Source organism: Aquarana catesbeiana, linkage group LG05, assembly GCF_042186555.1.
Source record: "Aquarana catesbeiana isolate 2022-GZ linkage group LG05, ASM4218655v1, whole genome shotgun sequence".
NCBI classification, from domain to species: Eukaryota; Metazoa; Chordata; class Amphibia; order Anura; family Ranidae; genus Aquarana; species Aquarana catesbeiana.
In genome coordinates, this window is record NC_133328.1 from 510,693,404 (window position 1) to 510,720,716 (window position 27,313).

At 42.8% G+C, this 27,313-nt stretch overlaps 1 protein-coding gene across 4 annotated transcripts in view; it reads left to right on the forward strand.

The window, feature by feature from the left end:
- The first annotated feature begins 617 nt into the window (after positions 1 to 617).
- RP1 (RP1 axonemal microtubule associated) overlaps positions 618 to 27,313 on the forward strand; it is a 580,110-nt gene continuing 553,414 nt past the window's right edge. For all 4 annotated transcript variants that reach the window (XM_073631609.1, XM_073631611.1, XM_073631610.1 and 1 more), the window contains exon 1: positions 618 to 804. The gene's annotated coding sequence lies outside the window, so the exon portion shown is untranslated. The remainder of the gene's footprint in view (positions 805 to 27,313) is intronic.

The following is a 27,313-nucleotide window of genomic DNA, read 5'->3' on the forward strand; positions in this document are numbered from 1 at the left end:
ATATAAACAATAAATCTATGTATATACAACCATGGGACATGGGTAGGTACAATTATGCATCTTAATCCCCCAAGCAAGATAAAAGTCATGTGAAGTAAAAAACATCTGAAAATGGGTCAATGTGTGTTTGATGCATCAAAGGTAGGCCCGACGCTGCGTTTCATGGACTTCAATCCACTCTTCAGGAGCCGGATGCATCTGAATTCTATAAAAAAATGTATGAAAAGCAATATAGTTTCATGGGTCTAACAAAATCGGCAGAAAAGGGGGAAATTGGGCATAATGGGCCATGCCAAAAAGGTTACTCACATGATAGCCAAAACTGGGACCGTGCGACAAAACAGTGCAGGCCAATTTAAAAAAACACAACACTTTTTCACTTTGTCATTGACCTGTCTACAAATCATGTCTGACCAGCCTTCTTTTCAGTCTACTACTGTGTGTATTTTAAAGTTTACTCTGGAGAGCATTGTTGATATTGATACAAAGGTGCCTGTGTCTCTATGTAGCTCTAACACTGAGCACCACCAAGATAAACCCTGGGCTTTATTGGTAAAGATTACCAAGGTGTGGCATTCCTTTATTTATGGTTGCTACAGGACAGCTCATTAGAGAGCAAACAGTGACTTTTTCCATCAAATATGTTTTCATTATTCAGCTGAATAAGGCAGAGCTAAGTTGTACATGAGTACATGAATGAGGCAGAGCAAAGCAGAGCAGAGCAGGGCACACACTTCTGCTGAAACCACAACGCTCCTTCCTTCGAGTGAATGAGGTTTCATAATCCACCCAAGTCAAGAGCAGGTACTGTATTCCATACTATCATTCTGGTATATATATATATGTATATATATATATATATATATATATATATATATATATTTGTATATTTGTAGATAGATAGATCTATATATATATATGTCGGCATTTATATTGAAAATATGACTGATCATGCCAAAAAACTGTCTTTGATTTAAGGATAGTGATCACATGAAGCCATTTAAAATCACATAGTTTTTCAGATCCTTTTTAAATCATAATGATAACAGAAATCACCCAAATGGCCCTGATAAAAAGTTTACATACCCTGGAATGTTTGGTCTTTTTTACGGACACAGAAGGTGGCACACACAGGTTAAAATGGCAATTAAAGGTTAATTTCTCACATTTGTGGCTTTTGAAATCACAGTTAGTGTCTGTGTATAAATAGTCAATGCATTTGTTAGCTCTCACATGGCTGCCCTAAGCAGGCTAGACACTGAGCCATGAGTAGGTAGAAAGGAACAGTCAAAAGACCTGCGTAACAAGGTAATGAAACTTTATAAAGATGGAAAAGGATATACAGTAAAACCTTGGTTTTAGAGTAACTTGGTTAGAGAGCGTTTTGCAAGACAAGCAAAATTTTTATATAAATTTTGACTTGATGAACGAGCGATTTCTTGATATACAAGTAGCGTCATATCACAACTGAGTATAAAACAGAACAGAGGCGCCTCTAGGTGTAGCAATATGGTTACATTTAATGAAGATACAACGTTTAGCAAGTCACATGGTTGATGATTAAAACAGGCACATGCAAGTTTGCAGGCATTCGGGGTAAAGCTGTTCACATAGGCCATCCTCCACACCATCATCAACATCATCCCTTCCACGCTGAGCTCCATGAGCACTTCAAGCCTCGCATTGAAATCATTCTTCTGCAGGGTAGTCTTCCTGGTCACGATTGCAGACTGACAGCAGTGAGTGCCGGTGGTGCGGAGGATGGTCTATGTGGACAGCTTTACCACGGATGCCTGCATACTTAGATGTACCTCTTTTAATCATCAACCATGTGAGTTGCTAAATGTTGTAACTTCATTAAAAGTAACCATATTTCTACACTTAGAGGCGCCTCTCTTCTCTTTTATACACTGTAGCTCCTGCTGGATTTTGCTTCTAATCATCTTCTGGAGGCTGCCATTTGTGGATGGACATTTTATGGTTACACAACCTATCACATTGCTATAATCTATTTATATGGACTATAAACTGAAGGACTTATGAATAAATGGTTGTGGAACGAATCATCTGAGTTTCCATTATTTCTTATGAGGAAATTTGCTTTGATATAAAAGTGCTTTGGATTACAAGCATGTTTCTGGAACTAATTATGCTCGCAATCCAAGGTTTTACTGTAAAAAGATACCCAAAGCCTAGAATATGCAAGTCAGTACTGTTTAATCCTTTATTAAGAAGTTGAAAATTTGGGGTTCTTTTGATAATAAGCCATGGTCAGATAGACCAAGAAAGATAGCAGCCACAACTGGCAGAAGAATTGCCCAGGATACAAAGAAAAACTCACAGGTAACCTCAGGAGAAATACAGGCTGCTCTCCAAAAAGCCGGTGTGGTTGTTTTTAAGGAGCACAATTCAACGATACTTGAACAAAAAAGAGCTGCATGGTTGAGCTGCCAGATGGAAGCCTTTACTGTGCCACAAAAAAATCCCAATGATACATGTCAAGGTGTTGTTGGGCATATTGTAACCAGGCTTTTTTGTGGAATTTGTTCAGTAAAGGCTTCTTTCTGGCAACTTGACCATGCAGCTCTTTTTTGTTCAAGTATCAGCGTATTGTGCTCCTTAAAAACAACCACATCATCTTTTTCCAGAGCAGCCTGTATTTTTCCTGAGGATACCAGTGGGTTTTTCTTTGTATCCCAAACAATTCCTTTGGCAGTTGTGGCTGAAATCTTTCTTGATCTACCTGACCTTGGCTTGGTATCAAGAGATCCCCAAATTTTCCACTTCTTATTAAATGATTGAACAGTACTGACTGGCATATTCAAGGCTTTGGATATCTTTTTATATCCATTTCCATCTTTGTAAAGTTTCATTACCTTGTTACGCAAGTCTTTTGACTGTTCTTTTCTGCTCCCCATGGCTTAGTATGTAGCCTGCTTAGCGCATCCATGTGAGAGCTAACAAACTCAGACACTAATTGCGAAATGTGGGGAATTAACCTTTAATAGCCATTCTAACCTGTGTGTGCCACCTTCTGTGTCTGTACCAAGGCCAAACATTCCAGGGTATGTAAACTTTTGACCAGGGCCATATGGGTGATTTCTGTTATCATTAAAAGGAGCCAAAAAACTATGTGATAATAAATGGCTTCATGTGATCACTGTCCTTGAATAAAGGATTAGTCATATTTTCAATATAAATGCCAACATTTTACAATTTCTGCCAGGGTATGCAAACTTTTGTGCACAACTGTATATACACACACACACACACACACATATATATATATATATATATATATATATATATATATATACAGTATTTCACAAAAGTGAGTACACCCCTCACATTTTTGTAAATATTTTATGTCTTTTCATGTGACAGCACTGAAGAAATTACACTTTGCTACAATGTAAAGGAATGAGTGTACAGCTTGAATAACAGTGTAAATTTGTTGTCCCCTCAAAATAACTCTAAACACAGCCATTAATGTCTAAACCGCTGGCAACAAAAGTGAGTACACCCCTAAGTGAAAATGTCCAAATTGGGCCAAAGTGTCAATATTTTGTGTGGCCACCATTATTTTGCAGCACTGCCTTTACCCTCTTGGGCATGGAGTTCATCAGAGCTTCACAAGTTGCCACTGGAGTCCTCTTCCACTCCTCCATGACAACATCACAGAGCACGTGGGTGTTAGAGACCTTGCACTCCTCCACCTTCCATTTGAGGATGCCCCAAATGGAAGGTGGAGGAGCGCAAGGTCTGGAGACATGCTTGGCCAGTTCATCACCTTTACCCTCAGTTTCTTTAGCAAGGCAGTGGTCTTGGAGGTGTGTTTGATGGTCGTTATCATGTTGGAATACTACCCTGCGGTCCAGTCTCTGAAGGGAGGGGATCATGCTCTGCTTCAGTATGTCACAGTACATGTTGGCATTCATGGTTCCCTTTGTACTCCTCATCTGGTTGCTGCCAAACACGCTTGACACCATCTGAACCAAATAAGTTTATCTTGGTCTCATCAGACCACAGGACATGGTTGCAGTACTCCATGTCCTTAGTCTGCTTGTCTTCAGCAAACTGTTTGCAGGCTTTCTTGTGCATCATCTTTAGAACAGCCATGCAGACCAATTTGATGCAGTGTGTGGTGTATGGTCTGAGCACTGACAGGCTGACCCCCCACCCCTTCAACCTCTGCAGCAATGCTAGCAGCACTCATACGTCTATTACCAAAGACAACCTCCGGGTATGACGCTGAGCATGTGCACTCAACTTCTTTGGTCGACCATGGCGAGGCCTCTTATGAGTGGAACCTGTCCTGTTAAACCACTGTATGGTCTTAGCCACCGTGCTGCACCTCAGTTTCTGGGTCTTGGCAATCTTCTTATAGTCTAGGCCGTCTTTATGTAGAGCAACAATTCTTTTTTTCAGATCCTAAGAGAGTTCCATGAGGTGCCATGTTGAACTTCCAGTGACCAGTATGAGAGAGTGAGAGCTATAATACCAAATTTAACACACCTCCCCCTCATTCACACCTGAGACCTTGTAACACTAATGAGTCACATGACACCAGGGAGGGAAAATGGCTGATTTGGCCCAATTTGGACATTTTCACTTAGGGGTGTACTGACATTTGTTGCCAGTGGTTTAGACATTAATGGCAGTTTGTTGAGTTATTTTGAGAGAACAGCAAATTTACACTGTTATACAAGCTGTACACTCACTACTTTACATTGTAGCAAAGTGTCATTTCTTCAGTGACACATGAAAAGATATAATAAAATATTTATAAAAATGTGAGGGGTGTACTCACTTTTGTGAGATACTGTGTATATATATATATATATATATATATATATATATATATATATATATATATTGTGTATGTATAGTAATATATAGTGTATAGCAGTGATTAATATATAAACAGGCAAAGACCAATGTGTAAAGTACAGGAACTCATAGTAAACGATCCAGATTTGTCTAAAATATCTTGCTATGACTTGCTTAGGGATGAATAGAAAGATTTTGGGTGTAATTGATTTCACTGCAAAATTACTGGTTTTGTCATTGGCCTAACTCTGAAGTGAAAGTGCTAACTCTCAGTTTTTATCATTAAGCTGTTTATATACAATATACTTGAAAAAATATATACTTCTCTCTTTATTTATTTACCGTTTTTGGGTTTGTGGGATGTATTTGGAACAGTTTTGTTTATTTTATCTAGCGTTCTTTGTGCTTTTCTTTTTTTTTTTTTTTTTTAATTGATTTTTTGTGCACTGTTGCTTTAATGTTTTTCACTGTTTTTTCCTTCACTGCCTGACTTTTCTTTCAGTTAAAAAACAAAACAAAAAACAAGCCCATGCAAGTTCTGTTATTAGCATTTTATTTATTAAAATAACTTTTTCTTTTCCACTGACCTCAATGCATTTCATGAAAATGGTGTAATTTTTCTGCAACTTAAAATCAGGGGTCCTTTATGTAACAAGGACATGTTCAGGATAGCTGAAATGAGCTTCTGTATTCTTCCCAAGCCATTCAAAGTGGTAGTAAAATGCCCCAAAAAAGTAAAAGGAAAAAAAAAGGGCTCCTGCAGGATAATGTCATAATGTGCTAGCATGCACCATTCACTAGCATACTATGACAGGCTCCCCTTAAAATGAAGCCCTTCAGTGGCAGGATGTCACCGCTGCCGGGGCTTCCATCTTTACTTGTTTTTCTGGGTTCACAAGCTTTAGTCATTTGAGTGGCCGAGCCATGATTATGTGACTCCACGCACGGCAGTTATGGCCATGGCACATAGCTCTGAATGGACGGCAGTGTCCATTCATAGAACAGTGCACATGTGTCGGCCTGCCGGTGACATCCCCGGCTGCTGCAAAAGTAAATATCTCCTAAACAGCGCACGTTTAGGAGATTTTTATTGTACTTACAGGTAAGCCTTATATAGGCTTACCTGTAGGTATAAATCAAAAAATGGACTTTACTACCTCTTTAAGGCCCAATTTACTCTTAGCAAATGCAAAAAACCTCCTTAAAGTGATATTACATCTTTTTTTTTCATAAATGAAATACTATTAACAGAACTTATATGCACTTGCTCTTTTTATCTCCTCTTAACTTCCTTCTCAAACTCTCCCCCGGGGTTGCACAGCCAGCTTGGGAGCTGCTGTCAATCACCTCTGTGGCTTTGGCTCTTGCATTGCCTGTGTGGGCAGTACTGTAAATGGTTGAACATAACGTACTTCCAAACTGGAGACTCCTGGGGGACACCATAGGTCCCAGCCCACATAGAGGGCACCAACGTAACAGAAGTATGATATCGCAGTTGGGGGAGAGTTTGAAAAGAAAGCTCAGAGGTGAAATAAATTAAAAAAAAAACAATTCTGTTATTAGCATCTCATTTATCAAAACAACATTTTCTTTCCCATTGACCTCAATGCAATTTACCAAAATGGTGCAATTTTAACACTATCTCACTGTACTTTATAAATCATTATTTAGTAGCACTTTCTTGGAAAATGACTAAATTAGAAATCATGTCAGCATAGAACCATTTCATTTCTTTCATTCTTTTTATACACCCAAGATAAGCGACTTTTAATTGCTTACTATTTATTATTTTTATCTTATCAGCTATCTATGCAATATCTTGGGTATAAAAAAAAAAAATCCTTAGGTCTGAATGTAATTAAGTGGTCCTACACTGACATCTCTAATACAGTAATATTCAGCTTCAGCTTAGGGTGAAGTTTGTCCTCATCAGCTACTCAATACAATTAGATATGTAATATGTAAACTTTAGGGTTACAGAGGACAGGTTTTAAGGAGAGATATATATATATATATATATATATAGTAAGATTGGGGTGATTAAGCCTTAGGTCTGCTCCTTAGGCCAAAAGAGTTCCTAGAGTCAAGCTCTCTGATAGCTTACTCACAAAATAGTGACAAAATCTGCTTCCTGCAGACATGCGCGCTCTGGCTGCCCCCATGCTGCCTCGCTAACTCCTGGAGAGTTTGGGAGTCCACCTGACTCCCATGCACAGACCTCCTGTCTGTTGGGTGGAGCCCTGAGCCATAGCCAGGTGACAATTAATAGCCCAGCATGCCTGCCTGTCCAAAAATCTGACATAAACCAGCAATCTTCTGAGTAGCACGGGGTCCCACTGCTACAGTATATATAGCGTCTGTTTTTTGTTTTTTTACAGAGAGATTTATTGTGTATACAGTCATAATCACAGTGGTGTAGTGGATAGCACTTTTGCCTAGCAGTAAGAAGGGTCGCTGGTTCAAATCCCAACCACGACACTACCTGCCTGGAGTTTGCATGTTCTCCCTGTGCCTGCGTGGGTTTCCTCCGGGTACTCCGGTTTCCTCCCACACTCCAAGGACATGCTGGTAGGTTGATTGGATCCTGTCTAAATTGTCCCTAGTATGTATGAATGTGAGTTAGGGACCTTAGATTGTAAGCTCCTTGAGGGTAGGGACTGATGTGAATGTAGAATGTATATGTAAAGCGCTGCGTAAATTGACGGCGCTATATAAGTAACATAAATTAAAAAAAATAAATAAAATAATGACAACATTGTTAACTGCAGTAGAACAATTAAAGTAGGCAAAACCAATAATAGTTGTTATACAGTCATGACATATGCCGTAACAGTACAAACAACAACAAAGTAAAGGGATACAATGGTACAAAATCTTCACTGAAAACTAGGGATGGGCCAAACGGACCCCTGTTCAGCTCGCACCAGAACTTTCGAACACCGCAAAAGTTCGGACCCAAATAAGAAACCCCATTAAAGTCAATGGGACCCAAACGTCAAAAATCAAAAGTGCCCATTTTGAAGGCTTATACGCAAGTAAATGGGCATACAATGGTTACAGGGGTCCGGGTCCTGCCCTGGGGGATATGTATCAATAAAAAAAAAAATTGTGAAAAACGTCATTTTTAAATGAGCAGTGTTTTTTTTATTTTTAAAGTGAAAGGCTAAAAATGAAAAATTCCTTCCAATATAGTGCCTGGAGGGTCCCCTTAGTCTACCTGTAAAGTGGCAGATCTCTACCATGTCTAGAATCTGCTGCAGCAAAAATTGCATTTATAAAGCCAAAAAAATGACATTTTCCCAGCAAGCTGCCTTTTTTTTGCTCAGCAACAGCTGGGGAGCCAGTGTGTATGATGAGGCCACATTGTAGTGCACTGGGAACAAGAGTAGAGATTTTTTGGATACATTAAGGTGTCACTTTGACTTTGTATAGAAGTAACGGGTGCGTAAAAATTGGTCTTTGGGTGTCGGTGGTGCCCTCCCACCATAACCCTATAGAGGTACTCTTGATGAAAGCAAGAATTGCCCTTGCTGTAAAGAAATTGCAATGATATGCACCTGTCAAACAGGTGCAGAAAAATTACTCTTTGGGTGTCAGGGACGCCTTCCTACCGTAACCCTATAGAGGTGCTCTTGATGAAGGCAAAAAAATTGCAATGATATGCATATGGTTGGTGTTTTTGCCACGTTTGAGACACAGTTTGCAGAGAGCAAAAGTGCGATCTGCTGCAGATGTGCTGAAAAAGGCCCAGACAGCTGAGCTTTGGGGAGTGGGCTGGGAAATAACAGCTGCAGAATGTGATGGAATAGGGTGGCTGCTCTCCACTCTTTCTTGATGTCGGCCTCCTTGGGGTTGTGCCGCCTCACCTTCAGTTTCCTCCTCTGCTCTATCTGGCACCCAAGTCGCATAAGTGACCTCATCATCATCATCTCCATGTCCTCTATCTTCATCATTACCACTGGAGACAACTTGGCAATACGCTGCGGAACATGAATGCCAATTTCTCTACCAGTGTTCCTCCCTCTCTCTAGGCTCATGTTCCTGTCATCCTCAACCTCAGAACCAACATCTGAATCCAGTAATGGCTGGGCATCATCAAGGAGCAAGTGGATGACGCTGTGGTCAAATAACTCAGCTGACTCCTCAATGGCTCATGTCGGGGCTATGGCAGGAATAGATGTGGACAAGGAGGCAGGTTTATCCACTCTGGCAACTGCAAGGGACTGTACACTTGTCTCTGCTTGTGTGACAGAGGATGAGGAGGATGAGGAAGGTTTAGTAAGCCAGTCCACCACCTCCTCTGCATGCTGTGGCTGGATAGTATGGGCAAACTCACTAAATAGAGGAAATGATGCCCTGCCTGAGGACTGATCACCACATCCACCTTTGCCTGTGGACGCATTTGTTGCTGGCCCCCTTACAGTGCCAAGGGAATGTCTGCCTCTCCTTGTTGTCCTCCCAGACATTATTAGAAGGGAGGGGGCGGTGCTTATAAGCAAATGTAAAGAAGAAGTTGAAATCTGTGTGTAGATGCACTTTGATCAATGTAAAGAGGTGTTTGGTGCACTTTAATTTGAGTACTCACACTACACAGACACACTCCACGGATACACTATAATATACTGCAATATAATGCGCCAAACGTACAGTGACGCACACAGAACTATATGGCATTAAACTGGCAGTAACGCGCACAAAATGATATGGTGTTAAACTGGCAGTAATGCACACAGTATTATATGGCGTTAAACTGGCAGTAACGCACGCAAAACTATATGGCGTTAAACTAGCAGTAACGCACACAGAACTATATGGCGTTAAACTGGCAGTAACGCACGTAAAACTATATGGTGTTAAACTGGCAGTAATGCACACAAAACGATATGACGTTAAACTGGCAGTAATGCAGACAGAAGTAAATGGCGTTAAACTGGCAGTAATGCACACAGACCTATATGGCATTAAACTGGCAGTAACGCACACAGAACTATATGGAGTTAAACTGGCAGTAATGCATGCAAAACGAAATGGTGTTAAACTGGCAGTAACGCACACAAAACGATATGGCGTTAAACTGGCAGTAACTCACACAGAAGTAAATGGCGTTAAACTGGCAGTAAGGCACACAGAACTATATGGTGTTAAACTGGCAGTAACGCACGCAAAACAAAATGGCGTTAAACTGGCAGTAACACACACAGAAGTAAATGGCGTTAAACTGGCAGTAACGCACACAGGACTATATGGTGTTAAACTGGCAGTAACACACGCAAAACTATATGGCTTTAAGCTTGCAGTGACGCACGCAAAACTATATGGCGTTAAACTGGCAGTAACACACACAGAAGTAAATGGCGTTAAACTGTCAGTAACGCAATCAGATAGACTGTGTTCAACCATCACTACACTGACACTATCTGAACTGTCCCTACTCTAGCTATACACTAATGTAACGATTACTGACACGGTCTCACTACACTACACTGAAACTATCTGAGTTGTCCCTACTCTACACTAATGTATGTATGAATGGCACGGTCTCACTACACAACAGTGAAACTATCTGAACTGTCCCTACTCTAGCTGGTCACTATGCAAAGCTGAATTATGGTCCTCCTCACTACACTCACACTATGCCCTAGACTGACACTAAACTAATATTCTACACTGACAAATGAAGCAAAATAGCACAGTATAGCACACTAACTAACTGATAGCACTGAACAGAGACCTGTTCTATCTCTCTCCACGCCAAAATCACACTGAAAATGGCTGCCATTGAAAGAATACTTTTATACTGTGGGGCGGTAATGAGCCATGATTGGATAAAGTCATGAATGGGAGCTGGAGATCGCCAACAAACAGCTGTTAGACTCTGCTCAGCAGCAGGGTGGGGCTCCCTTTGCCTGGGACTATCAGGAAATACCAGTTGACAACTCTGAAATCCTGGCTGAAGAGTTGACAATGTGGCAGAGTAACAGTGTGCTTTGCCAACTTGCCCCCACAGCTATGGAGGCGGAGGTCTTATGGCGGATGCAGCAAGTGCTAACTGACCTTGATGAACCTGTTTCTGCATTGGATGATCTTGGATGGAGGAATGTGCCTGTCCATCAGAATGCCAGAGAATCAGCAGTGGAAAATCTGAAGATTGCCGTCCCCAAACCTGAAGTGCTGACAACAGGGCAGAGCTCTGCTAACCTCTGCCCAGCACTGATGGCATCTTCTGGGTTCCACGGAGAGGAGATGGTGAACCTTTATCCCCAGACACCAATTGCAGAGACAGGGGATTTGATAGACTTTTCTGCTGAGGAAGAACAACCTGGTGAGCCTCCAGCAGAAGAAGAGCTGTTATTAGGGCCAAACTTTACTGTGCTCTGCCCAGCACTGATAGCATCTTCTGGGTTCCACGGAGAGGAGATTGTGAACCTTTATCCCCAGACACCAGTTGCAGAGACAGGGGATTTGATAGACTTTTCTGCTGAGGAAGAACAACCTGGTGAGCCTCCAGCAGAAGAGAAGCTGTTATTAGGGCCAAACTTCACTGTGCTCTGCCCAGCACCAACAGAAGTATCTGTGAAGTTGCAAGGAACTTCCCCAGCTGAAGCGCTGGCAACCGGACAGAGGGTCCAAATCTCTACCCTACACCTGCGGCGGTTCCGGAGGCTCAGGGTGAGAAGGAGGTGGTCACTTCCCAGCAGCAGATCAGGATACAGGGGGAGAAGGGAGAGGAGGTGTTCGTCGTCCCTCCCCAACAGTTAGCCGGGGCAGATGGTGTGGGGTTTCCAGCAGAAGGGCTGGCAAAAGAGCCGAGTACTGCTGGACTCTGCCCTCAACTAACAGAGGATGGATTTGCTGTGAAGGTGGATGGGACTTCAGTCTCCACCTGTATACCCCAGGGATGCTGGGCAGTTGGCCCAGATCCCCAACAGCATGACGGAGTGAGCCCAGACACCCTGTCTTCTCTCCAGCGGGAGAAGGGCCAGTCCAGGCCCCTCCCCAGCGGCAGATATGTTCTCTAAGAGAGGCAGAGGTTGGCTGGGTGAGTAATGCTTTGTTTGGAACAATTTGTTTGGGGTACTGTGTGGGTACAGGCATTAGAGGACTGGAACTACTGACTAACTTCGGAGTCAACCCGTCTGGGGTCTCCTCCTGTGTTAGTCTCCTGCCGAAAGGGGAGAAATGTGACAGACCTAGCCGGGAGAGAGACTTTTGGAAGGGACTGAATGCTAGCCTCTTGCCGATCGATCGTGGGCCCTGGCATTTGGGGGAACAGTGCTCTTTGTGAGCTGTATGCCTGGGGACCCTTGAGGTGGTATTACTGTGGATTCGGGTCCTGGTCCCCCAGGACACACAGACTCTGGGGACCCTGTATTTGCCATATTGGAATAGTGACTGATTCATACCATTGGGACTCCTACTGTTAAATGCTAATGTCATCAATTCCAGCCACCTGTCTGTCTGTTGCCTACTAGAATGTGTATTGTAAATAAGTCTCTAGTATGGGATCTAAGAGTCATTAGATCCCCATTGTTGTTTGTGTTAATTAACTCTGCTATTGTGATAATGTTGATTGGGGGTTCTAAGTTACAAGACGGCCAGTCAGGCCTAAAGGTCATGTCTGAGTCATCTAGGCTGTCTAAAGGGATTAGTTAATTAGCCCATGTTAATTAGGTTAATTAGGTTACAGGTTTATTGTTAGAGTAATATGAGCCGGAGGTATGCACCTCCACTGTTAGTGTATAAAAGAGCCTGTATTTTTGAATAAAAGAGAGTCCTGGTTGAACTTACATACAGCCTGCCTGGTGTTTGTTCTGAGCTATCACAACTGGGTTAGAACGGCACATAGCTGTAGTTCTAATCCCGGAGCATCGGATGACCGAACCATCAGATCTGCAATCTGATGCTATAGCTGCAGAGGAGTGTCGGGAGAGTGGAACCGAGCGAGCAAGGGGCTCGTTACATCAACTATTTATTATTCACAGAGCTCACTATATCACTATATACCGTTAAAATTGTATTCCTTGGGTAAAGCAACTACATCTAATTGCCCAAGATGTATAAACGGTACCGGTACACTATGTCGTGGCGTTGCCCCCAAATAAATTGTACCACTCCTGGGAGTATATATTTGACATTTTGAACTCCTTGTGTTCCACACAGGTACAGCCTGACCCAAAAGTAGCATTATTAGGGGTCATGCTGTTAGATATTCTCCCAGAATAGGTGCAAGAGATGTGGCTGAGAACTATGTACATAGCACGGAAACTCATATTGCAAAAATATATATCAAACTCTTCACTAAAGATAGAACAATGGATAAAAGCAATAACCTTAATTTAAGACAAGAGAAACTGACCTTCAAACATAGGAGATGTCCTAAGAAATTTGGAAAGATCTGGCATGGGTGGTTAGTATCTGATCTGGTTGAGAAATCTGATGAGCATATTAATATGGGACATTAGATAAGAAAGTTAACATTGGAGGGAAATGAATACATATATAACAGCTAAAAAAGGGACTGATGAGCGCAGATATAGAGGGGGAAAGAAAAGAAAGGAATTGAAAGAGAAAGGAGAACGTTTTGGATTTTTTATTCTTCCTCTTCTGTGTTTGTTTGGTAAGATTGTATAGTAAGAAGACAGTTTTTCATTAATAGTGTAATGGACCTGAGCACTGCTAGTAACAATCAAGCCATGTAAAGTCACAGGCATATATTTGCTCACCTAGATTTTCTCTTAAGCTAAAAATGTTGGCATCCAACACATTCTACCATAAGAAAGGAGCTAAATCCATTTACTGTATACCTGTTTACAAACATTTTGCTGCGCAAAGATACAGGATTGAAAGAGTACCTATCAAATAGTTTATAACTACTTCAAACTCATTAGTGACCATAGTGACTGTCAGTGATTCAATATCTATACGTAAGATGGGCACATCTTACATCTAAACTTGTAATATAATATGACCCAATGCCATTTAGGAAAAATTAAATAGATATGAATCCAATAATAACTCACAAACAGTAGCCAGAAGATGGGTCTTTTTTGAGTACTGACTTGGTTTAGAGAACGCACCTCCTGTGGGGATCATGTTCCCTGAATACTATCTAATGACTTAAAGCTAGGCTTCTTACAGATACCTAAATACACAGTTTAAATATCATGTCAACTGTCCTATCTGCCAGAGGATTTGTAATTCTGCCCAGCCACTTTTGTGATGCTTAGACCTCTACCAGACAGTACTTTGTTAGAGCACTAAAATAGCATTTTAAATCCAGGGGGTTCCCTGCAAAGAAGGTAGTAAATACTTGCATACCTCTGCTGCTGCCAACTGCAACAGGTTGGTATAAAATAAAAAATATCAGAAACACTGAGTATTACTGATCCCAGCACTCAAACGGATAAATAAAGTTGATGCACTATAGCAGCTATTATATATTATAATAGCTGCTATAGTGCATCAACTTTATTTATCCATTTGAGCGCTGGGATCAGTAATACACAGCGTTACTGATATTTTTTTTTCTTTTTTAACATAGGGTGTTACTGATATTTTTGATTGTTTATTTATATTTACCCATAGCGACCATGGATGCAATTCATTTTTTAAATGACCGCCAATTGAACCTTGATTCTCTGTTCTCCTTCGAGGGAGAGTTTGAAGAAGATGAAGATTTTAATGGCGTTCTTACTTCTCTGGGTAATGCTCTTGAGAAACAGGTGTGTACCTGGTGGGATATTTGCACCTTTGAGCATTACCTCAAAGAAAAGATTATCATGCGGAGTCTCAGATGGGAAGTGTGTCCCCAGGATGATCTGGACGACATAGATTCCATGTCTGAGTGGTTAAACTTCTTCAATGGAGTGGCTTTCAAATTGCAACCATATGTTTTAACACGCAAAAAGAAAAAATTACCCTGTTAGAAAAAAAGATCTCAGACCTACAGGACAAATTGGATCTCATTAAAGGGGTTGTAAAGGTATTTAAAAAAAAAAAAAATAACAAACGTTATACTTACCTCCACTGTGCAGCTCGTTTTGTACAGAGTGGCCCTGGTCTTCTGGGGTCCCTCGGCGGCTGTCTCAGCTCCTCCTCACAAGAACTAAACACCTTCATGCAAGCTCTCTCTCATGGTGTTTAGTTCTTGCGGGCGCGCTCCCGTGATACAGCCGGCGGCTATAGCCGTTGACTGTATCACTCGGGCCCGCCCCCCCGGCGAGCCAATGGCTGAGCTGCTTTCAATCCATCCACTCTAGCAAATAAACGGCCAGGCTGAGCGGCAAAGAGGAAATCGGGGGCGAGCGCAGCAGGTGAACGGGCTCAGGTAAGTAAAATGGGGGGCTGGGGGGGACGGTATTGTCAGATGTTTTTTCACCTTAATGCATCCGATGCATTAAGGTGAAAAAACATGAATTTTACAACCCCTTTAAGGAAAGACAACAATTAATTAATTTCAATAATGAAATTAAAAAAAGTTTGGAAAAAACTGATAGAGAAACCCAAAAGAAAAAACTTAAAACATTTCGGAGAGACTTTTTAAAAAAACTCTGTTTATCTTTGGCAAGATATGGATAAATCATCTGGGTCTGCTGTAGGGGGTGTTAGGGATAACCCAACGGTGAATGATCATTGAACTGATAATGGGATTAAACTTAACATAACAGTGCCACTGACAAAGGTTTGGACTAGAGAGCCCAGACCATAGCCCAGACCAATGCCATTACCCCAGGGGAATAGAGGAAGGGGTAAATATGTGGAAAATATGGGGAAAAACTATTATTCACAGTCTCCCCGCCCCTCCCTTTTTTTAGTGAGGGGCAAGAGAGGTCACCAGAGAGGGAGGGGTTGAGGGAATCGTCCATGGAGAGGGCAACCCTCACAACCCCACTATCCACAAAACACATAGGAATGGTGGAACCCTCCAGAGTGGGAGAAACCATACAGTCCGAACAGACCTCCAAGAATAATACATGAAGGGGGTGCAGAGCAGGACGTAGGGTCCAGCAAAAAAAGACGAAGGGAAATGGACTGAGTGGTATCTATAACTTAAGCCAAGTAGTGTTAACCCAGAAGGAGACTAATATTCTCAATGCGGGACTTAAATGCACATCTCAAAAGCCGATAAATTTAATGTATACATCGACATACACAAATATGTCAGGAAGTTAAATATGAAAAAATATTTTTTGACAAATAATTTTAACATAAGGAATAGGAAAGGAGCATATATGGTGGGTATTGAGAGTGGTCTAAAAAATAGATCCCTTTTCAATCCTCCACAACTGGCAAATCACCAGGTAGAGGTGTTCAAGCAATTGGTCTTGAATGATCTGAGTGGTTTATCTCTTAAAAAGAATGTTCATCCCAAATATAGCCAGGAAGGTATTAAGTCGATTGAAAAAAGAAAAAATGTTATCATTCGTCCTGCTGATGGGGGGGGTGGTGATTCTGGATAAAAGCTTTTACCACTCCCAGTTGGCAACTATGCTCTCAGACTAGCACACGTACTTACAGTTAGATGAGGAACCTACAAATTATAGGATGGACCTTTTCAACCTGGTGGATTACAGTTTTTATATGAGAGTTCTCACCAAAAAAGAAAAGCTATTTTTGACAGTGATATTCAATCATATTCCGACTATATATACCTTACCGAAAATCCACAAAGATCGGGTTGAGCCTCCAGCTAGACCGATTGTAAATGGGATCGATTCCGTTACATCGAGAATTGGACAATATCTTGATCATTTTTTTACAGATGAGCGTGATTCGCACGAAGGCCTATCTGAAGGATACTACCAATTTTTGCAGTTATTGAAAGGTGTCTTTTTTCCTGAGGATGCAGAGGTCTTTCTAGTAACAGCGGATGTATCGTCTTTGTATACAATAATCCAACACGACGATGCATTATTAGCCCTTAATTGGGCTTTTTGCCAAAGGGAAGATATTCCTTACATCCAGAAAATGTTTCTCAGGATGGTTTTAGAATTTTGTCTTACGCAAAATTATTTCTGGTATAATGGTACATTCTATAACCAAAGACATGGTGTAGCAATGGATGCAAAATTTGCACCTAGTCTCGCCATTTTATTCATGAGCGAGTGGGAGGATAGCTGGATTTATGGTGGTAAGAAGAAGGAGCCTATTTTTTACCAACGTTACATTGATGATTTGTTCTTTATCTGGCAGGGGTCTGAGGCCTCCTTGATAGGGTTTTCAGAGTGGCTGAACAACAACACTAATCTATTCATTATCTAGATGTGACTGTCACGAGGAGTCAAAATTCATTGCTTACTAAAGCATACTTCAGAATACTGACCGGAGCAGCTATATTCCAATCAACGGTGGGCACCATCCGCTTTGGTTGCGTAACATTCCCAAGGGTCAATTCATGCATATTCGCAGGAATTGTTCCCGTGATTGTGATTACGCTGTACAAGCACAGCAGATTAAGAGCAGATTTGTAGAGAAAGGGTACAGCTCCCAACGGCTGGATAAGGTGATTGATGAGGTTGGTGATGTCACTCAGGAGTCTTGCCTTGAAGCAAGGGTAAAAACTTAGAATACAAAGCATAAATCAAGCTTTATTAACACTTTTCATGAAGAATATAGGGATGTGGAATTGATTTTCAGAAAGCATTGGTGCATTCTGAAGATGGATAAAGTTTTAAATAAGGTTCTTCCAGATGCCCCTCCATTTATATATAAAAAGACATGTTCACTTGGTGACAAAGTAGTTAAAAAGGTTTTGGACCCACTTGCCAAACCTCAGATTATTTGGGGCCGTGCTAGTTTTTATGCCTGAAGAAAATGCAAAACATGTCAACAAGTGAACACTCACATCAGAGGATTAAGTAGGTTTAAGGTTTAGGTCCACAGCTAATGCTATAGAATTTGAGATTACGGAATTTATTTCCTGTCTCTCTACTCATGCTGTGTATGGGTTGGAGTGCCCTTGTGGCCTAATGTATTTTGGCAGGACCAAGCTGACATTCGCTAAGAAAGTTTGTGAGCATGTTTACAACATTTTGATTGGATACAAGGACCATAGTGTTTCTCTACACTTTAGACAGAAACACGGGAGAGATCCAGCAGGTTTGAAGTTCTGGGAAATTGACAAGGTACACCCAGCCTGGAGGGGTGGTAACATTGTTCGTGAATTGTCTAAATGCGAAACCCAATGGATCTTTTTGACCAATACGCTCAGCCCTAATGGAATGAATATCGATTTGGATTTAAATTGTTTCATTAGTGACTATTAGTTTTATACGTTATATTTTTATTTTTTCTTTTGGCCCATTGTAATCAGAGCATGGAGAAGTTTCTTCGGGTTAACCTCCCTGACCTGGATACATCTGGGCTCTGCCCTTGCCCTGTGTGTTCAGTAATACTTGTATTGCCCCCTATAGTGGGTTGCCTGAGTGGTATATACACTAACACTCTATTTTTGACTAGGGTTCATAGTAAGGCTTATCGTGTTTAACATACAATAGATGTTAGTATACGTTAGCCAGTCATATTATTCAGGAAATAAGATTCTATCTCTATATGATTTATTCTTTTTTCTTATTGTTCGCCCTTTTTTTAATGTATTTAATGTATTTGCTCCTTATGATTTGTTTGTAACTTATTTTCAATTTTAAACATTTATTTTAAGTTTTATATTTGTGGTGTTTGGCTTTTTGTGCTATTTATGATACTGGGTCATTTTTTGATGCATTTTTGCTGCAGTAAAAATTGGGATCGCAGCATTATCGCATTTTTATATATTTTTATATATTTTCATTTTTATGTGATGCAATTCTGCTGTAGTGCATGGGATGGTCGCAGCATGTTCGCATTTCCATACTAATATCATTTTGATTTTGGTTTTGAATGGCATTTTATTAATGTTATCCGATGTATGTTTTGGATTTAAATGTCATTCTATTATTTAATGCTCTCTGATGTAGGTTTTACTATGTATTCATTCATGTGTATGCATGTCCCTATCATCCACCTGTGTAGGCTTCTTGATAGCTCAGGTTGTTTGGTTGCGGGTACATGTATAGATGTGGTGGCGTCTGCTCCATGCATGTAAATGCGTGCGTGATCTTTTCGTCACCGGACAATCATTTTAAGTGGCCCATCATATATTTGTATTCAGGCCGGCATCGCTGAGCACACTGTGACTCTCTTTGTGCGGCTTTCGGCTGCACGGCGTCCATGTGAGTGTGGTTGTCTATGGGTGTGTTCCTGCAGCCTTTGTGATCTGTAAAGTCTGCAGGCTGACACTTATTTTAGCTGGTTGCAGTGACGCCCACGCTGGCGCTTAATGCTTTGGCAGATTAGGAGTTAATTCTTTGCTTGCCGTGTGTATTTAAGGGGTGAGCTGTGCCGTGTGGCCACGCCCTCTGAGGAAGACGTGATTACGAAATGCGTTAGGCCGTGGCCACACAGCTCCCCTGTCTGCCAGTCCAGTGCGTGTCATCCCGGGTCTCATCGCGCTCAGCAACACCAGGAAGCGGTGAGAATGACATATGCTGTGCAGTGCAGACTCAACATTGACATTGCTGTTTTTATCTGAAGTTCTTGTAAGCATAATTTTATTAGTTGTGGGTATGTTCCCAAATAAAAGAGTGTTACGCTATGTGAATTCCCTCTTTCTTTGCATGTAATATTTGGTGAGCAACCTTAAGAAATAACCGTGATATATACAAGAGCAGGATCCTATTCCACACCATAAGGATAGATCGGGTTTAACCTATATCATCATAAAAGGGCTTATGAAGGACCTGATCCCAAAATAGCATTTTACTCAGTAGTTCCGGGTGATAATAAGGCTGATTAATAACTCGTTTTTGGTAAGTGCATTACCAACGGGGACCACTTTGAGCACGAGGTTTCTTTCCGTCGATGGTATACAGGCTTTGCGGCTTCCCTTTGGTTTTGAGGGGTCACGGAGCACTACATCTACCCTATGGACTTTTGTTGGGACTCTGTCACATATGAAATATTGTTTGTGTGTGGTTTTCATTCAATTGCACCTAATACTCTTAGTTATTTTTTCTAGCGCTGTTAATGCTGGGATAATTTTTTCGTATTTTATCTTTGCATCTTTATCATCAGGTTGGTATAAAAACTGAGCCTTTTCTTAGTAAGATTCATAGTTTATTTTCTTTCATTTAAAAATGTTGCAAGATTGTACATTTTTCATCTGTTTCTGCTCCTGGTGGCCAGTTTGGAGAAGCCTGTGTCTGATTGGACACAAAGCTCTCCTGAGAATTGGTAGGCTATCTTGGACTCAGAAAGGCTACAGTGCCTTAAAAAAGTATTCATACCTGTAACGAGCCCCTTGCTCGCTCGGTTCCACTCTCCTGACACTCCTCTGCAGCTATAGAATCAGATTGCAACGTCTGATGGTTCGGTCATCCAAAGCCCCGGGATTAGAACTTCAGCTATGTGCCGTTCTAACCCAGTTGTGATAGCTCAGAACAAACACCAGGCAGGCTGTATGTAAGTTCAAATAGGAATCTCTCTTTATTGACAAAATACAGGCTTTTATACACTCAAGGTGGAGGTGCAGACCTCCTGCTCATATTACTCTAACAATACAGCTGTAACCTAATTAACCTAATTAACATGAGCTAATTAACTAATCCCTTTAGACAGCCTAGATGACTCAGACATGACCGTTAGGCCAGACTGGCCGTCTTGTAGTTAAGAAAATCCAATCAACATTATCACAATCAACATAGACTCTTCTTCACACAATAGCAGAGTTAATTAACACAAATAACAATGGGGATCTAATGACTCTTAGATCCCATAGTAGACTTATTTACAATACACATTTTAGCAGACAATAGACAGACAGGTGTTGGAATTTACATCAGCATTTCCTAACAGTATCTGTCCCAGTATTATGAATCAGCCACTATTCCAATATGGCAAATCCAGGGTCCCCAGACATACAGCTCACAAAGAACATCCTTCCCCCAAATGCAAGGGCCCACGATCGATCGGCAAGAGGCTAGCATACAGTTCCCTCCAAAAGTCTCTTTCCCGGCTAGGTCTGTCACATTTCTCCCCTTTCGGCAGGAGACTAACACAGGAGGAGACCCCAGACGGGTTGACTCCGAAGTTAGTCAGTAGTTCCAGTCCTCTAATGCCTGTACCCACACAGTACCCCAAACAAATTGTTCCAAACAAAGTATTACTCACCCAGCCAACCTCTGCCTCTCTCAGAGAACATAGCTGCCGCTGGGGAGAGGCCTGGACTGGCCCTTCTCCCTGGAGTCCGTTCTGCCGCTGGAGAGAAGACAGGGTGTCTGGGCTCACTCCGTCATGCTGTTGGGGATCTGGGCCGACTGCCCAGCATCCCTGGGGTATACAGGTGGAGACTGAAGTCCCATCCACCTTCACAGGACATCCATGCTCTGTTAGTTGAGGGCAAAGTCCAGCAGTACTCGGCCCTGTTGCCAGCCCTTCTGCTGGAAACCCCACACCATCTGCTCCGGCTAACTGTTGGGGAGGGACGACGAACACCTCCTCTCCCTTCTCCCCCTGTATCCTGAACTGCTGCTGGGAAGTGACCACCTCCTTCTCACCCTGAGCCTCCGGAACCGACGCAGGTGTAGGGCAGAGATCTTGGACCCTCTGTCCGGTTGCCAGTGCTTCAGCTGGGGAAGTTCCTTGTAACTTCACAGATACTTCTGTTGGTGCTGGGTAGAGCATAGTGAAGTTTGGCCCTAATAACAGCTCCTCTTCTGCTGGAGGCTCACCAGGTTGTTCTTCCTCAGCAGAAAAGTCTATCAAATCCCCTGTCTCTGCAACTGGTGTCTGGGGATAAAGGTTCACCATCTCCTCTCCGTGGAACCCAGAAGATGCTATCAGTGCTGGGCAGAGGTTAGCAGAGCTCTGTCCTGTGGTCAGCACTTCAGGTTTGGGGACGGCAATCTTCAGATTTTCCACTGCCGATTCTCTGGCATTCTGCTGAACAGGCACATTCCTCCATCCAAGATCATCCAATGCAGAAACAGGTTCATCAAGGTCAGTCAGAACTTGCTGCATCCGCATAAGACCTCCGCCTCCATAGCTGCGGGTGCAGGTTGGCAAAGCGCACCGTTACTCTGCCACATTGTCAACTCTTCAGCCAGGATTTCAGAGTTGTCAACAGGTATTTCCTGATAGTCCCAGGCAAAGGGAGCACCACCCTGCTGCTGAGCAGAGTCTAACAGCTGTTTGTAGGCGATCTCCAACTCCCATTCCTGAACGGCCAGAAACTCCAAATCTTCCAGTGCCCAGTGCACTTCTGAGACATTCAGTCTCCGCTCTCTGTGCTCCATTATTTCCTTCAAACGCCACTCCCGATCACTTCCAAAGTCAGGGTCCCTGGACAGCCTCCAGTATAACAATCCCAGGCCATCGTAGTCAAAGCCTTCCGTGGGGCTGTCATCCGCTGTCCATGGGCACACTTGGGCTACATACCACTGGAGGGCTCTGTAGCTCTCGTCCAACCGCATTTCTGCCCGGATCAGCCTGCTTAACTCGGCTGTCCACTCCTGGTTCGGCTGTTCCCCCAAAAACAGCATTCGCACTTCATACTGCGACCAGTACCTCACATGGACGGAGGGGAGAACTTTTCCCTGGTGTCGCTGCTCACGGGCTAGCGCTTCCTTCCAGAGTTCACAACGGATAGAATCAAACCATCCTAGCAGGACCTGCTCTGATACTGGTCCTCTGTGCTGTATCTCCTCTCGCAACCTCCTTCTGAATTCCTCATCCATGGTGGCTGGTATTTCTCCTCTCCTGCTATCCTGCTACCTTGGATCCAGGTGATGGTTTGGATGTGTTCACGGCAAGGAAGCATGATCCCACCATTCCCTCCACGGCTCTCAAGTAAGTCTTTCAGCGTGGCTCTCCTGCAGGCTGGTTTGGAGTGTCCCAGTAACTGGAGAGCAAATCCCACTGCTGCCACCAATGTAACGAGCCCCTTGCTCGCTCGGTTCCACTCTCCCGACACTCCTCTGCAGCTATAGAATCAGATTGCAACGTCTGATGGTTCGGTCATCCAAAGCCCCGGGATTAGAACTTCAGCTATGTGCCGTTCTAACCCAGTTGTGATAGCTCAGAACAAACACCAGGCAGGCTGTATGTAAGTTCAAACAGGAATCTCTCTTTATTGACAAAATACAGGCTTTTATACACTCAAGGTGGAGGTGCAGACCTCCTGCTCATATTACTCTAACAATACAGCTGTAACCTAATTAACCTAATTAACATGAGCTAATTAACTAATCCCTTTAGACAGCCTAGATGACTCAGACATGACCGTTAGGCCAGCCTGGCCGTCTTGTAGTTCAGAAAATCCAATCAACATTATCACAATCAACATAGACTCTTCTTCACACAATAGCAGAGTTAATTAACACAAATAACAATGGGGATCTAATGACTCTTAGATCCCATAGTAGACTTATTTACAATACAAATTTTGCAGACAATAGACAGACAGGTGTTGGAATTTACATCAGCATTTCCTAACAGTATCTGTCCCAGCATTATGAATCAGCCACTATTCCAGTATGGCAAATCCAGGGTCCCCAGACATACAGCTCACAAAGAACACCGTTCCCCCAAATGCAAGGGCCCACGATCGATCGGCAAGAGGCTAGCATACAGTTCCCTCCAAAAGTCTCTTTCCCGGCTAGGTCTGTCACAATACCCTTTGAGATTTTCCACATTTTGTCATGTTACAACCAAAAACGTAAATGTATTTTATTGGGATTTTATGTCATAGACCAATACAAAGTGGAACATAATTATGAAGTGGAAGGAAAATGATAAATGGTTTTCAATTTTTTTTTTACAAATAAATATGTAAAAAGTGTGGTGTGCATTTGTACTACAATATTTTGTAGAACCACCTTTCGCTGCAATTACAGCTGCAAGTCTTTTTTGGGTATGTCTCTACCAGCTTTGCTCATCTAGAGAGTGACATTTTTGCCTATTCTTCCTTGCAAAATAGCTCAAGCTCTGTCAGACTGGATGGAGAGCGTCTGTGAATAGCAATTTTCAAGTCTTGCCACAGATTCTCAGTTGAATTTAGGTCTGAACTTTGACTGGGCCATTCTAACACATGGATATACTTTGATCTAAACCATTCAATTGTAGCTCTGGCTGTATGTTTAGGGCCATTGTCCTGCTAGAAGGTAAACCTCCATCCAAGTCTCAAGTCTTTTGCAGACAAAATAGGTTTTCTTCTAAGATTGCCCTGTATTTGGCTCTATCCATCTTCCCATTAACTCTGACCAGCTTCCCTGTCCCTGCTGAAGAAAAGCATTCACACAACATGATGCTGCCACCACCATGTTTCATGGTGGGGATGGTGTGTTCAGGGTGATAAGCAGTGTTAGTTTTCCGCCACACATAGCATTTTGCTTTTGGGCCAAAAAGTTCAATTATGGTTTCATCTGACCAGAGCACCTTCTTCCACATGTTTGCTGTGTTTCCCACATGACCTCTCGCAAACTGCAAACTGGACTTCTTATGGCTTTCTTTCAACAATGGCTTTCTTCTTGCCACTCTGTGCTGAGACCAATCCTATTTAATTTGTTCATAAATGACCTGGAGGATGGGGTAAACAGTTCAATCTCTGTATTTGCGGACAATACTAAGCTAAGCAGGGCAATAACTTCTCTGCAGGATCTGGAAACCTTGCAAAAAGATCTTAACAAATTAATAGGGTGGGCAACTGCATGGCAAATGAGGTTCAATTTAGAAAAATGTAAAATAATGCATTTGGGTGGCAAAAATATGAATGCAATCTATACACTGGGGGGAGAACCTCTGGGGGAATCTAGGATGGAAAAGGACCTGGGGGTCCTAGTAGATGTTAGGCTCAGCAATGGCATGCAATGCCAAGCTGCTGCTCACAAAGCAAACAGAATATTGGTATGCATTAAAAAGGGGATCAACTCCAGAGATAAAACGATAATTCTCCCGCTCTACAAGACTCTGGTCTGGCCGCACCTAGAGTATGCTGTCCAGTTCTGGGCACCGGTCCTCAGGAAGGATGTACTGGAAATGGAGCGAGTACAAAGAAGGGTAACAAAGCTAATAAAGTGTCTGGAGAATATTAGTTATGAGGAAAGGTTGCGAGCACTGAACTTATTCTCTCTGGAGAAGAGACGCTTGAGAGGGGATATGATTTCAATATGCAAATACCATACTGGTGACCCCACAATAGGAATAAAACTTTTTCGCAGAAGGGAGTTTAACAAGACTCATGGCCACTCATTAAAATTAGAAGAAAAGAGGTTTAACCTTAAACTACGTAGAGGGTTCTTTACTGTAAGAGTGGCAAGGATGTGGAATTCCCTTCCACAGGCAGTGGTCTCAGCGGGGAGCATCGATAGTTTCAAGAAACTATTAGATAAGCACCTGAACGACCGCAACATACAGGGATATACAATGTAATACTGACATATAATCACACACATGGTTTGGACTTGATGGACTTGTGTCTTTTTTCAACCTCACCTACTATGTAACTATGTAACTATGTGGAGTGCACTAATTGTTGTCCTGTGGACAGATTCTGCTGCTTGAGCTGTGGATCTCTGCAGCTCCTCCAGAGTTACCATGGCCCTCTTGACTGCTTCTCTGATTAATGCTCTCCTTGCCTGACCTGTAAGTTGAGGTGGACGGCCATGTCTTAGTACAGTGATGGCAAACTTTTTTGAGCCCGAGTGCACAAACTGCAACACAAAACCAACTAATTATTTCTAAAGTTCCAACACAGCAATTAGTGACAGCCACAGATAATGGCCGCAAGGGCCTCTCACCAATCCCAGTGACACAGCAACACCGCTTCCTCTGAAACAGATGTCCTCTCACACTCGGTTGCCCATGGCAACACCCACAACTGGCACTGCAGTAGCGTTATCCTCACAGCCGCTCTGTCCCCTGGTTGACAGCATGCTGCTCCAGTCTCTCTTCCTGGCAGCAATGACTCCTCTCTCTCATGTATCATGTTGCACTTGTCCTGGCTCCTGATTGGTCCCTGGCTGCAGGCAATTGGGGGGCAGGAGGAATCAGAGCGGGCAGCGATCTCTGCAAGCTCCACTCTGTCCCTGTCTAGCGCTGCTTGACAGAAAAAGGGGGTGAGTGGGGGGAAATACACTGACAGCCCGCACCCGCTTCTCCCCTTGTCACAGCGCCACTGCACTTCTCACTCCCGCAGCTTCACAAGGCGGAGGAGGGAGAATTAGAGATCGTAGGCAGTGGCGGTGGCTTCCCAGTATAGCTGATGTGCCCACAGAGAAGGCACTGCGCCCTGATCCCACCCAGTTGTTTGATAATAGCGAATAAATATTTGCTTTTATCACACTGATTCTCCTCCCAGCCAAACAGGAATCGGGTCATGAGACCCGTTTCCCGATTGGACGAAGGGAGAAGCCATCCTATTGGCCTATGAGGAGGAAGGAGGAGGAGACGTACGGCTGAGGAGATGCATGTGAAGCCTGGGACACAGAGGGGTCTGAGGGGGGAAGCCACCGCTGTCTCCATGGGAAGCCTGAGGGACCCAAAAGTCTGAGGGGGAAGCCGCCGCCGTGGGTCCATGGTCAGGTCCATCCGCCGCCCCCCAACACATGGGGCACCAGCTTCCACTGTTGCACAACCTTGTCACAGAATTGTAAAAGTGCCTTAAGCAAGGTACACACTACCGATGGGTTGCACAAAAAAAAAATGCCAGCTCCAGTTGGAGCTGCTGTACTAACCATGCAAGGTTAGTCCAGCGATCTCCCCTGCTGAGCTGTTGCATTCTGACAGGGGGACGGCCCCCCTGCCAGGACACTATGATCAGCGCTCTCTGCCATTGGCTGAGAACGCCGATCGGGAGTCAGTTGGCTGCTGGTTTTCCAGCATGCACGTCCGTCAGAAGCCGGCCAAACCTGCTAGCTTCTGTCAGACAGACTGACATACACACGGGCAGAATGTCGTCCGTTTTTTTTTTGAACTGGCAAATGTCTCCCGACATTCTACTTGTGTGTAAGGGGCTTTAGTGTCCAAATTCCTACTGTGGAATAACAACTGCATTGTTGTACTATTCATTATGTAAACCAGTAAATTACTAAAGACGTTGACTTGCCGAGTCACTTTAAATCACCACCACAAAGTTGCTCAACCAAAACTGTCTAAAAAGATGGCAAAGGGTTCCCTGGTTTATGCCCAATACATTTCCCAATTGGAGGAAAGTTATGTGGTGGAGTAGCCCTCATGTTCCCTAGGCCCTGCAACATTTAATACTGCCTACTAATGTCTCTAATTCCAGGAGATACATCACAGTCCAAAGTATACCAATTGAAAAGTAGTTAAAAAGTAATCATGGCTATATATTATCCTCTTTATTACGTTTCTATTAAATTCATCTGCAAGGAATTAAAATGTGATATCGGAAAGAATTATAAGACTTATTACACAAAAACTAAGTACT